Source organism: Prionailurus bengalensis, chromosome A1 (assembly GCF_016509475.1).
Source record: "Prionailurus bengalensis isolate Pbe53 chromosome A1, Fcat_Pben_1.1_paternal_pri, whole genome shotgun sequence".
NCBI classification, from domain to species: domain Eukaryota; kingdom Metazoa; phylum Chordata; class Mammalia; order Carnivora; family Felidae; genus Prionailurus; species Prionailurus bengalensis.
In genome coordinates this window covers 206554137-206563910 of record NC_057343.1, presented here as the reverse complement: position 1 = coordinate 206563910, position 9774 = coordinate 206554137, and positions in this window count along the sequence as shown.

The following is a 9774-nucleotide window of genomic DNA, read 5'->3' as shown; positions in this document are numbered from 1 at the left end:
CGATGAATCATGGGAATCTACTCCCAAAACCATGAGCACACTGTATACACTGTATGTTAGCCAACTTGACAATAAATTATATTAAAAAAATAAATAAACTGGTATTCTGGGTAAGAAAAAAAACCAATCCTATCCTTCATATGTTTATGTTTCATTAATTTTTACATTTGGCATTTCTAACTAAGATGTCAAATTCACCAGTTAGGAGCTCTGACAGGTTCTTGAATATGAGCATAGCTCACAAATGCTCAGTAGTAGTATTTCTTCAAAAAGTGTCAGAAGGAAGTCTAGTTTGCTGTCAGGTATTAATTAATGTGCAGCAAGTCTCATGTAATAGGGTTCTCAAAAACTGTGTGTTCTTGTTCACAAAAAGTTAAAGAATAATAGCAGCTAACAATTATTGAGAATTTGCTAAGTATTAGGGCACTACATGCTTTGCTGTATTTGACCTTTAACAGCCCTGTGATCTGGACATTATTGTCTTTATTTGACACATGAGGAAACTAAGAATCAAATAGTTAAGTAACTTGCCCATGGCAACTCAGAAGGAATGGAACTCAAATTTGGGATCTGGCTGATCTCAAGTCCACATAGTTTAATGCCATATTGCTTTAAAAGAAGATAATGAGGATGAAAATTTCATCTGGTTCATGTATGAACCCCAGTCAGTGTCTAGCATGATGCTTGGTTTAAGAAGTTACCAAATGACTAAGAACTGATTGTGGTACAATTGGACTAGATTATAAAGCCCCATGATTCCTATGGGTAACTCATCCTTGCAATAATCACTGAAACTATAGCCTCTCACTGTAATTGCTACCTTAGAATATGCTCTGGTTTGTGGATTGTAAGTACTGTGACCTAATGTACCTATGATAGAATTTGATGCAATGCATTTCTTCATTACCTGGAATTAGATACTAGGGCGAGCATTACCCATATATGGATACATACCTAACAAATTCTATCTAACCAAAATGTGTTGGTTATTCTTTCAGCATCAGCATATTGGATGATTATTCTAGGCCTGTTCAGTGTCAATTCCGTTTCTCTGCATCAGACAGGTCTACTGTCCAGGTGGTTCTGTGCAATTTTGCAATCCTAGCTCTATACCTTAGACTCTGCCTATAACTCTCTGACTTCCTATTGTCAACCACAACTTCAGACCCAGTGCTACTCCCATAGACTCACACACCACTTGATTAGCTTTTAACTTCTAGCTCTGACTGGGACTGCCATCTCTTTTGGATCATCTGAGGTTTGCACTGCCATTCCTACACCACTGAAACAGTTCCCCGGTAACCTGATAACCCTCTCCCTGGGTTTTTGTTCCCTTCTCTTTTTTTCCATACTCTTTAGGCTTATATCCATTCTAAGAGTGTTTAGTTCGTTTGGTGATGAGGTAGAGCAAAAATATTCCAGTAAATGAAATGTGTCGATTCCATGGATAGATTATGTATAGCATGAGTATCAATCAGTTCAGTTATAGCCTAAATGCCCAAAACACAACCTGACTTATACTAATTGTTCAAAAAAATTTTGAAGAGTAAATGAACAAATGCAAAATTCCTATCCAATAATAAGCCTATCCATCTTATATGCAGAGCAATGGATCATAGTCTTATGCAATCAGAAGTGGCCCACTTGGGTGTTATTTCTCTGTGCTATGCAGGTAAAACTTTTCTGAGTGTAAAATATGTACCCTCTATTTTACTTGTTGATATTTGAAATGTTCTTGACCTAAAATTCAGAGTTGCCTGTAAATCCAGGATATATTATTTCCTGGAAGCAGATATTTCTTTGCTGTGAAAGAGAGAACATGAGAGGCCTAGGGGCCTGCAGGAAAGTGTAAGGCAACTAATGCAGAAACGAATAGCTAATAGAAATCAAAATAGATTTTTCTTACTTCTCAATTCTGCCAGTGTTTGGGGTAGGCAAAGTTCTCCCCTTCCGTTCTTAGGAGCGTTCTGGGGAATCTTTGACAGAATAATAAGTGCCAAGAACTTTTAATATAGGGTTACGAGATGGGGATATAAGGGAAAGGATAACTGAAGAATGAAATCATAGGGTCCAGTGAACTCCTCTCATTTAGGTTGTGTGGTTCTTAATGATGTATGTTTTCAAAAGAGCTTATATCTAATTAAGTTATGCACACTTTTTCAGCAGTATATTATGTTAATCAATGTTCCTTTCCATCTGTATTATACTAGGCCTTTCTTTTTCTTTATCATTTGTTTCCCTTTTAAAATAATTATTTATGGGTGCTGGGGTGGCTCAGTTGGTTAAGCATCTGACTTTGGCTCAGGTCATGATCTCATGGTTCTTGAATTCAAGCCCCACATTCAGTTCTCTGCTGTCAGTGCAGAGCCTGCTTCAGATCCTCTGTCTCCCTCTCTCTCTGTCCCTGCCCCGCTTGCATGCTTTCTGTCTCTCAAAAATAAATATTAAAAAAATAATTATTATGATTCAAACAGTTTTATTATGGCTCATGATAGCTTTTGCATACAAGTTAGTATATTTATTTTTTCATATTATGATTGCTATGCAGGTCAAATTATTAATTTTAGAATCATCATGTAGCTTTAGAATATTTTGTAAACTGCTTGTGCTAGGGAAATTTTATTTGATGTGTTTTTATGAAATCAATAGATAATAAGTCATCCTTTTTGAACTTCTGTATATTAGCATCTTTATAGAATCTATTTATTGTTTTACATAAAATGAATGGAGTATAACATATTCTCAGGAAAAAGTTAAAGTATAACATATTATCAGGAAATTTTTGAATTTATTATGAATATCTGAAGTTCCAAGTAAGAGAAAAAGAATTTCTTCGAGATGTAGACTTTATTTGGCAGATTAATGAAGCTCCCTTAATCCCAAACAAGATCATGAAAAACAACATACACCTAGACATATTTCTGGCCATATTATTATATTTCTCAATTTAAAATGAAAATACCATGGGCTTTTATTTAGAAAAAATGTATATATAAACTTGAAAATGTGTATATAAACATCAGTCAAAATAGCTGAAAACTAGTGTAAATAGTGAAATAACATCTATACATAACAGAGAGGAAGTGATTGGGATGAGCAATCCTGAAGTCACCCAAGATTGCAGTCCCCTGTGATGATGAAATAAAACTATTGTTGGGGATGAGCAAAGAATTAGGGAGAGTTTTATCTATTTACCTTCCTGACAAAATAATCACAACAGGGTTCTGACTGAACAACAGATTAAACATGACCAAGGTCTCTAAAAAGAGCAAAGCATATACATATTTAACCCTAAAAAGACAATGTTAGAGTGACTGAGAGTTTGCAATGGAAAAGCTAAATAATATTCAGGAAGTGGAGGTGAACCGGAGACACTGTGTTTGGGGAAATGGAAGGACTGAATCACAGCGTGCTCAACCTGCGTGGGTTAGGATGAATGGTGGTGAGGGTGGAAGGTGAGTAGGAGTGGGGGAAACAAACCATTCCCAAGGGCTCACCTTTGGAGGAAGGAAGCAGTGAAGGAATAGAACATGTTGCTGAGAAGAAAATAGAGCGTGTCTTGGTAAACTTTATCTTTAGTGTGCGGGATTTGCTTTAGCCTTTTTTTGTATTACAATTCTGCTGGCAACAAATTCTCTCAGCTTTTGTTTTTACCTGAAAATGTCTTTAATTTGTGTTTATTTTTGAATAAAACCTTGCTTATAGCATCCTAATGTTTCCCCCAGAATATTACTGTATTTTGTAATAATTGAGAAAGTTACATAGTTTGTGAAATTTGGTAATGATTGAGGAAGTGGCCTCTGCTGTCTTTTTCCCCCAGGGCTGATTGACACGGCATGCATTACATGGTAAAATGTCACTTACTTGTAGCAAAACTACACAGCAGAGATGGGCCTGCCTAGCAACAAGAAAGAGATGTGTGTTTTGTGTATGTGTGTGTGTATTCCTAATTAAGATTATAAGTCCAGTTTATACTTTGACAATAATGTAAGAAGTAGAAAGGAGATAAATGGGATTAAATTTCTAATTTATTTCAATGATATTTTAATAGCACTTCTGCTATTCAGGTGGGGCCAAATCATGCAATACTTTTCAGGGCATTGTAAAGACTGAATTTTGTCTATTTGAAATGAGACACCATTAAAAAGTTTTAAGTTGGGAGCGACATGATCTGGTTTATTTTATTTTACTTAATGAATTAACTTTTTTAATGTTTATTTTTTAATTTATTTTGAGAGAGAAAGAGAAAGCATGCACGTGTGAGCAGGGGAGGGCCAGAGAGAGAGGGAGAGAGAGAATCCCAAGCAGACTCCACACTGTCAGTGCAGAGCTTGACGTGGGGCTCAATCTCACAAACCGTGAGATCATGACCTGAGGCGAAACCAGAAGTCAGAAGCTTAACTGACTGAGCCATCCAGGAACTCCGATCTGATTTACTTTATAATAAAATCACTAAGAGAGGAAAACTAATTGGAGTAGGACAGGAGTAGATGCAGTGAAATCAGTTAGGAGGCCTTGGTAATAGTCAATGACAGTTTTCTAGGTTAGACTGTGATAGTAGCAATGATGGAGATCTATTTTAGAGGTAGAACCAAGAGGACTCTTCTAGAAATGGATGTGAGCAGTGAGGGAAAGAAAGAAGCTAAGGATAATTCTCAGGTTTCTAGCTGTAGGAACTGTGAATTGTGGTAGCATTTATTGAGAGGGGAAGGAATAGAAGACTAGCTTGGGAAGAAATCGAGTTTCAAAGAATTAAGTAGGTTGTTACATAGATGTTATGGTTAATTTTATGTGTCAACTTGATTGGACTAAGAGATGCCCAGATAGCTGGTAAAACTATTTCTGAGTGTGTCTTTAAAGATGTTTCCAGGTGCTCCTGGGTGGCTCCGTTGGTTAAGTGTCCAACTTTGGCTTAGGTCATGATCTCATGGTTCATGGGTGGGAGCCCTGCATAGGGCTCTGCACTGATGGTGCAGAGCCTGCTTGGGATTCTCTCTCTGTTCCTTCTGCATGCATGAACTCTCTCTCTCTCTCTCTCTCTCTCTCTCTCTCTCTCTCTCTCACTCTCTCTCTCACTCTTGCTCTATCTCAAAATAAATAAATAAACTTAAAAAAAAAATAAAGGTGTTCAAATAGCATTTGAATCAATAGACTGAGTAAAGAAGATTGCCCTCACCAGGGCAGGTGGGCATCATCCAATCCACTGGAAGACTGAGTAGAACAAAAATGTGGAGGAAGGACACATTTATGATCTGCTTGAACTGGGACACATGTCCTCTCCTGCCCTAGGACAGCGGCACTCCTGGGTATTGGGCCTTTGACTTTGTACCAGCACTAACATGATAGGCCTCCTAGTTCTCAGGCCTTTGGACTTGGACTGGGCCTTACACCCCTGGCTCCTCTGGTTCTCAGTCCTTTGGATTTGTATCCTTGGGCTGCCAACTCTCAAATTTCAGATGGTAGGACTCCTCAGACTCCGTAATAGTGTGAGCCAATCCCTTATAATAAATCTCTATCTACCTACCTACCTACCTACCTACCTATTTCCTATTGGTTCTGTTTCTCTGGAGAATGCTAATACAGTAGGCAAGTGGATATTAAAGTCTGGGACAGAGAAATCATGCCTAAGTTGAATTAAAATTTGGAAATCATCAGTATGTAAATGATACAGCCGCAAACTGCAAACTGGATGAGTTAATTCTAGAGAAGAGAAAAAGACTCAGGAGGAGACCTGATGATATTGTTGAAATCTATATTTTAGCTTTCTTTTCAGTTTCATTAATATTATTATGTTAATAAGATGCTATTTTAATTATAATAGCTCTACAATATGTCTTTATACCTGTGGAGTCATCACTTATTACTTTTTGTTTTATTTTTGCTTTGCATCTATATTTTGTTACATATAAACTTATGTATCACTTTCCAAAATCAAAAACTTCCTTTTGATGTGTGACACTAGTTATAATTTTGTGAACATTAGGTATAAAAAGAAATAACATTGATATTTGATATCACTGATTTAATTGTTTTTAATTTAATTTTTTTTAAAATTTACATCCAAGTTAGTTAGCATATAGTGCAACAATGATTTCAGGAGTAGATTCGTTAATGCCCCTTACCCATTTAGCCCATCCCCCCTTCCACACCCCCCCCCAATAACCCTTTGTTTGTTCTCCATATTTAAGGGTCTCTTATGTTTTGTCTCCCTCCCTGTTTTTATATTATTTTGCTTCCCTTCCCTTATGTTCGTCTGTTTCGTCTCTTTAAGTCCTCATATGAGTGAAGTCATATGATTTTTGTCTTTCTCTGACTGACTAATTTCACTTAGCATAATACTCTTCCAGTTCCATCCACGTAGTTGCAAATGGCAAGATTTCATTCTTTTTGATTGCCGAGGAATACTCCATTGTATACACCAAATCTTCTTTATCCATTCATCCGTTGATGGACATTTGTGCTCTTTCCATACTTTGGCTATTGTTGATAGTGCTGCTATAAACATGGGGGTGCATGTGTCCCTTCAAAACAGCACACGTGTATCCCTTGGATAAATAGCTAATAGTGCAATTGCTGGGTCATAGGGTAGTTCTATTTTTAGTGTTTTGAGGAACCTCCATACTGTTTTTCAGAGTAGCTGCGCCAGTTTGCCTTCCCACCAGCAGTGCAAAAGAGATCCTCTTTCTCTGCATCCTTGCCAACATCTGTTGTTGCCTGAGTTGTTAATATTAGCCACTCTGACTGGCGTGAGGTAGTATCTCAGTGTGGTTTTGATTTGTATTTCCCTGTTGATGAGTGATGTTGAGCAGATTTTCATGTGTCGGTTGGCCATCTGGATGTCTTCTTTGGAGAAGTGTCTATTCATGTCTTTTGTCCATTTCTTCACTGGATTATTTGTTTTTTGGGTGTTGAGTTTGATAAGTTCTTTATAGATTTTGGATACTAACCCTTTATCTGATATGTCATTTGCAAATATTTTCTCCCATTCTGTCGGTTGCCTTTTAGTTTTGCTGATTGTTTCCTTCACTGTGCAGAAGCTTTTTATTTTAATGAGGTCCCAGTAGTTCATTTTTGCTTTTGTTTCCCTTGCCTCTGGAAATGTGTTGACAAAGAAGTTGCTGAGGCCAAGGTCAAAGAGGTTTTTTCCTGCTTTCTCCTCGAGGATTTTGATGGCTTCTTACATTTAGGTCTTTCATCCATTTTGAGTTTATTTTTGTGTATGGTGTAAGAAAGTGGTCCAGGTTCATTCTTCTGCATGTTGCTGTCCAGTTTTCCCAGCCCCACTTGCTGAAGAGACTGTCTTTATTCCATTGGATATTCATTTCTGCTTTGTCAAAGATTAGTTGGCCATATGTTTGTGGGTCCATGTCTGGGTTCTCTATTCTGTTCCATTGACCTGAGTGTCTGTTCTTATGCCAGTACCATACTGTCTTGATGATTACAGCTTTGTAATACAGATTGAAATTCATGATTTAATTTTTGGCCTAGACAAGTTATTAGAGCTTGTCCACCCTATTAAGATGAGGATATTTGTGGAGCCGAGGATTGGGTGAATGATCAAGAGATGGCCAGAGAGAGAGAGTTGGTTCTTGTGAAGGGAAGGAGGCATAAGGTCACACAAGTTGGTAGCCACTGGGTACATATCCTGTCCCATTTCCAGATAGTTCCAAAGCAAATAGAGTATTTGGCACCATTAAAGGAAAAACCTATAATTTACATTCAAATTATGAGGAACTTGATTAAATTCATACACTGTGACTATATCTGAGAGCAGTTTTCAATTTTTACTCTTACCTTTTAAAATCCCCAAAGGTCCTCCTATCTCAGTTGATTAGAAAATATTCAAGCTCTAGAATAGTGATACAGTTGATTTTTAACTCATTATTCATAATCTGTAGTAGTGTGTTCAAATGACTTTGCTGTCCTCTGAGGAAGGAATACTCCTTTTCTCACTTTATCTTTCCCAACTTGAAATTTGGTGTTCAAAGAACCTGAAGCTGTTGTAATCTTGCAAGTTCTTTTTGTTTTCCCTGTCAGTGCCTCTGTGCTTGTACTCTCTCTGCCTGTCTTACTCTATTTCTGTCTCCTTTTGTCTGGCTAATACCTACTCATTTTGGAAAAGCAGGCTCAGAGACCTCCCTTCCTTAAGAAGCTTGTAAGACTCTTTTTGTTCAAGTGACTTTTTTTGTATGCTTCCCAACTGGCCCGTACTTATCTCTCTCACAATATGTGTGACAATGTATTGTAATGCCTGTGGAATTCCCTGTATCCTTCACTAGAGTATGACCTCTCAGAAACTCAAGGAGGGTCTCTTTCATCTCTGCATCCCCAGTACCGAGTACAATGCTCAGCATAGATCAGACATTCAATAAATATTTGTTGAATCAATACACAGCCAATCTACCTTCTTAAGAATTTTACTTATATGAAGAAAGAGTTAAAGCAGTCTCCAAATTTCACACTTTAATAGGACCTGTAACTCTGAAATATGAAAAGAGATTTATAAGTGTAAGAGTTGACTACATTAGTTTGAAGTTCATTTTCTCCTGTCATTGGCATGGAACCATTTCTAAGAGAAATAGATGTCAGAAGCTTATGGAGTGTGAATAGGACAGCCATTTAAAAACTAATCATTTTTCCCCAGGTTCTGAAACTGATAATAGATTTTAGAACCAAGGGGCTTGCTTAGTGTGGTGGAGAGAGTGCCATGTTCTTCAGGTAGATGTGGCTTGAAAATGTGGCCCTTGGGACACACTCTTTGCAAAAAAAAAAAAAAAAAAGGCATCTCTTTCACAGTCTGGAAAGGATGATCTAAATAGTCAGAAAGGCCAAAGGTGTGAAAAAGAGCCTCTAAGCACAAAGAAAATAAATGATCTGTTCCACTGCTATATCTAGTATTCTTAGGAACTCAAATTGAATTTTGTCTAAATATAAAATGACATGGAAAAGCAGGCCTTCTTAGTTTTTTTTCCTCTGACACTTTGTCAGGTTTTGCTGGAAGAGAGCATCTCCTATTATGTAACAGAATTTTGCCTTATGGAGCCTGGTGCAAAGATGAAATGTACTTTAGTATATTGAAGAAGAATAGGAATGGTATTTTTTTTTTAATTCAGAAAAACTAATACATTGTTCAATTAAGTTTATAGAGTAATAGAATATCAAGGCTTGCAGGAAATTTCAGTATTTTTAAATTCAACTTCCTTATTTCACAAATGAGGAAACATATTAAAGATAGTGAAGTAACTGGATCAAAGTCCCAAAATCCTTGCTAATCTGAGGGTGTCAGACATGTAAACAAATAACATAAAACATGACATAATTGAAAACACATCAATGTTAGTTGCTAGCACTATACTTTTATTTTGTAGGGGGAGTGTATCCTTATCCATGATGCCAATGTCCTTACTCATTAATGATAAATATTTTGGTATGTGTATACATGGAAAGCAGTGTGGTGTTGAATTGGATGTTCAACCTCTTGAAAAGTAGATAAAGGCAGTGAGTTAGAAAATGGGAACACATCCAGATCACTAGCTTGTAAGTTCCAAGGATCACTAAGTCATCATTGAACTGCTTCTTTTGGAATGGTTTACACTTTAAAACGGTATTAGAGAGTGACATTGTTGTTATATTTCCACAATTACTGGAGCAAATATCATAACACCTTCCAATCAGGAAATGCTCCATTTCCTCCATATATACCACGTATACAAAGCCATTTCTTCTTAAATATAATCACATGATTTCTACACAAGAGCAAAATAATATTAATCA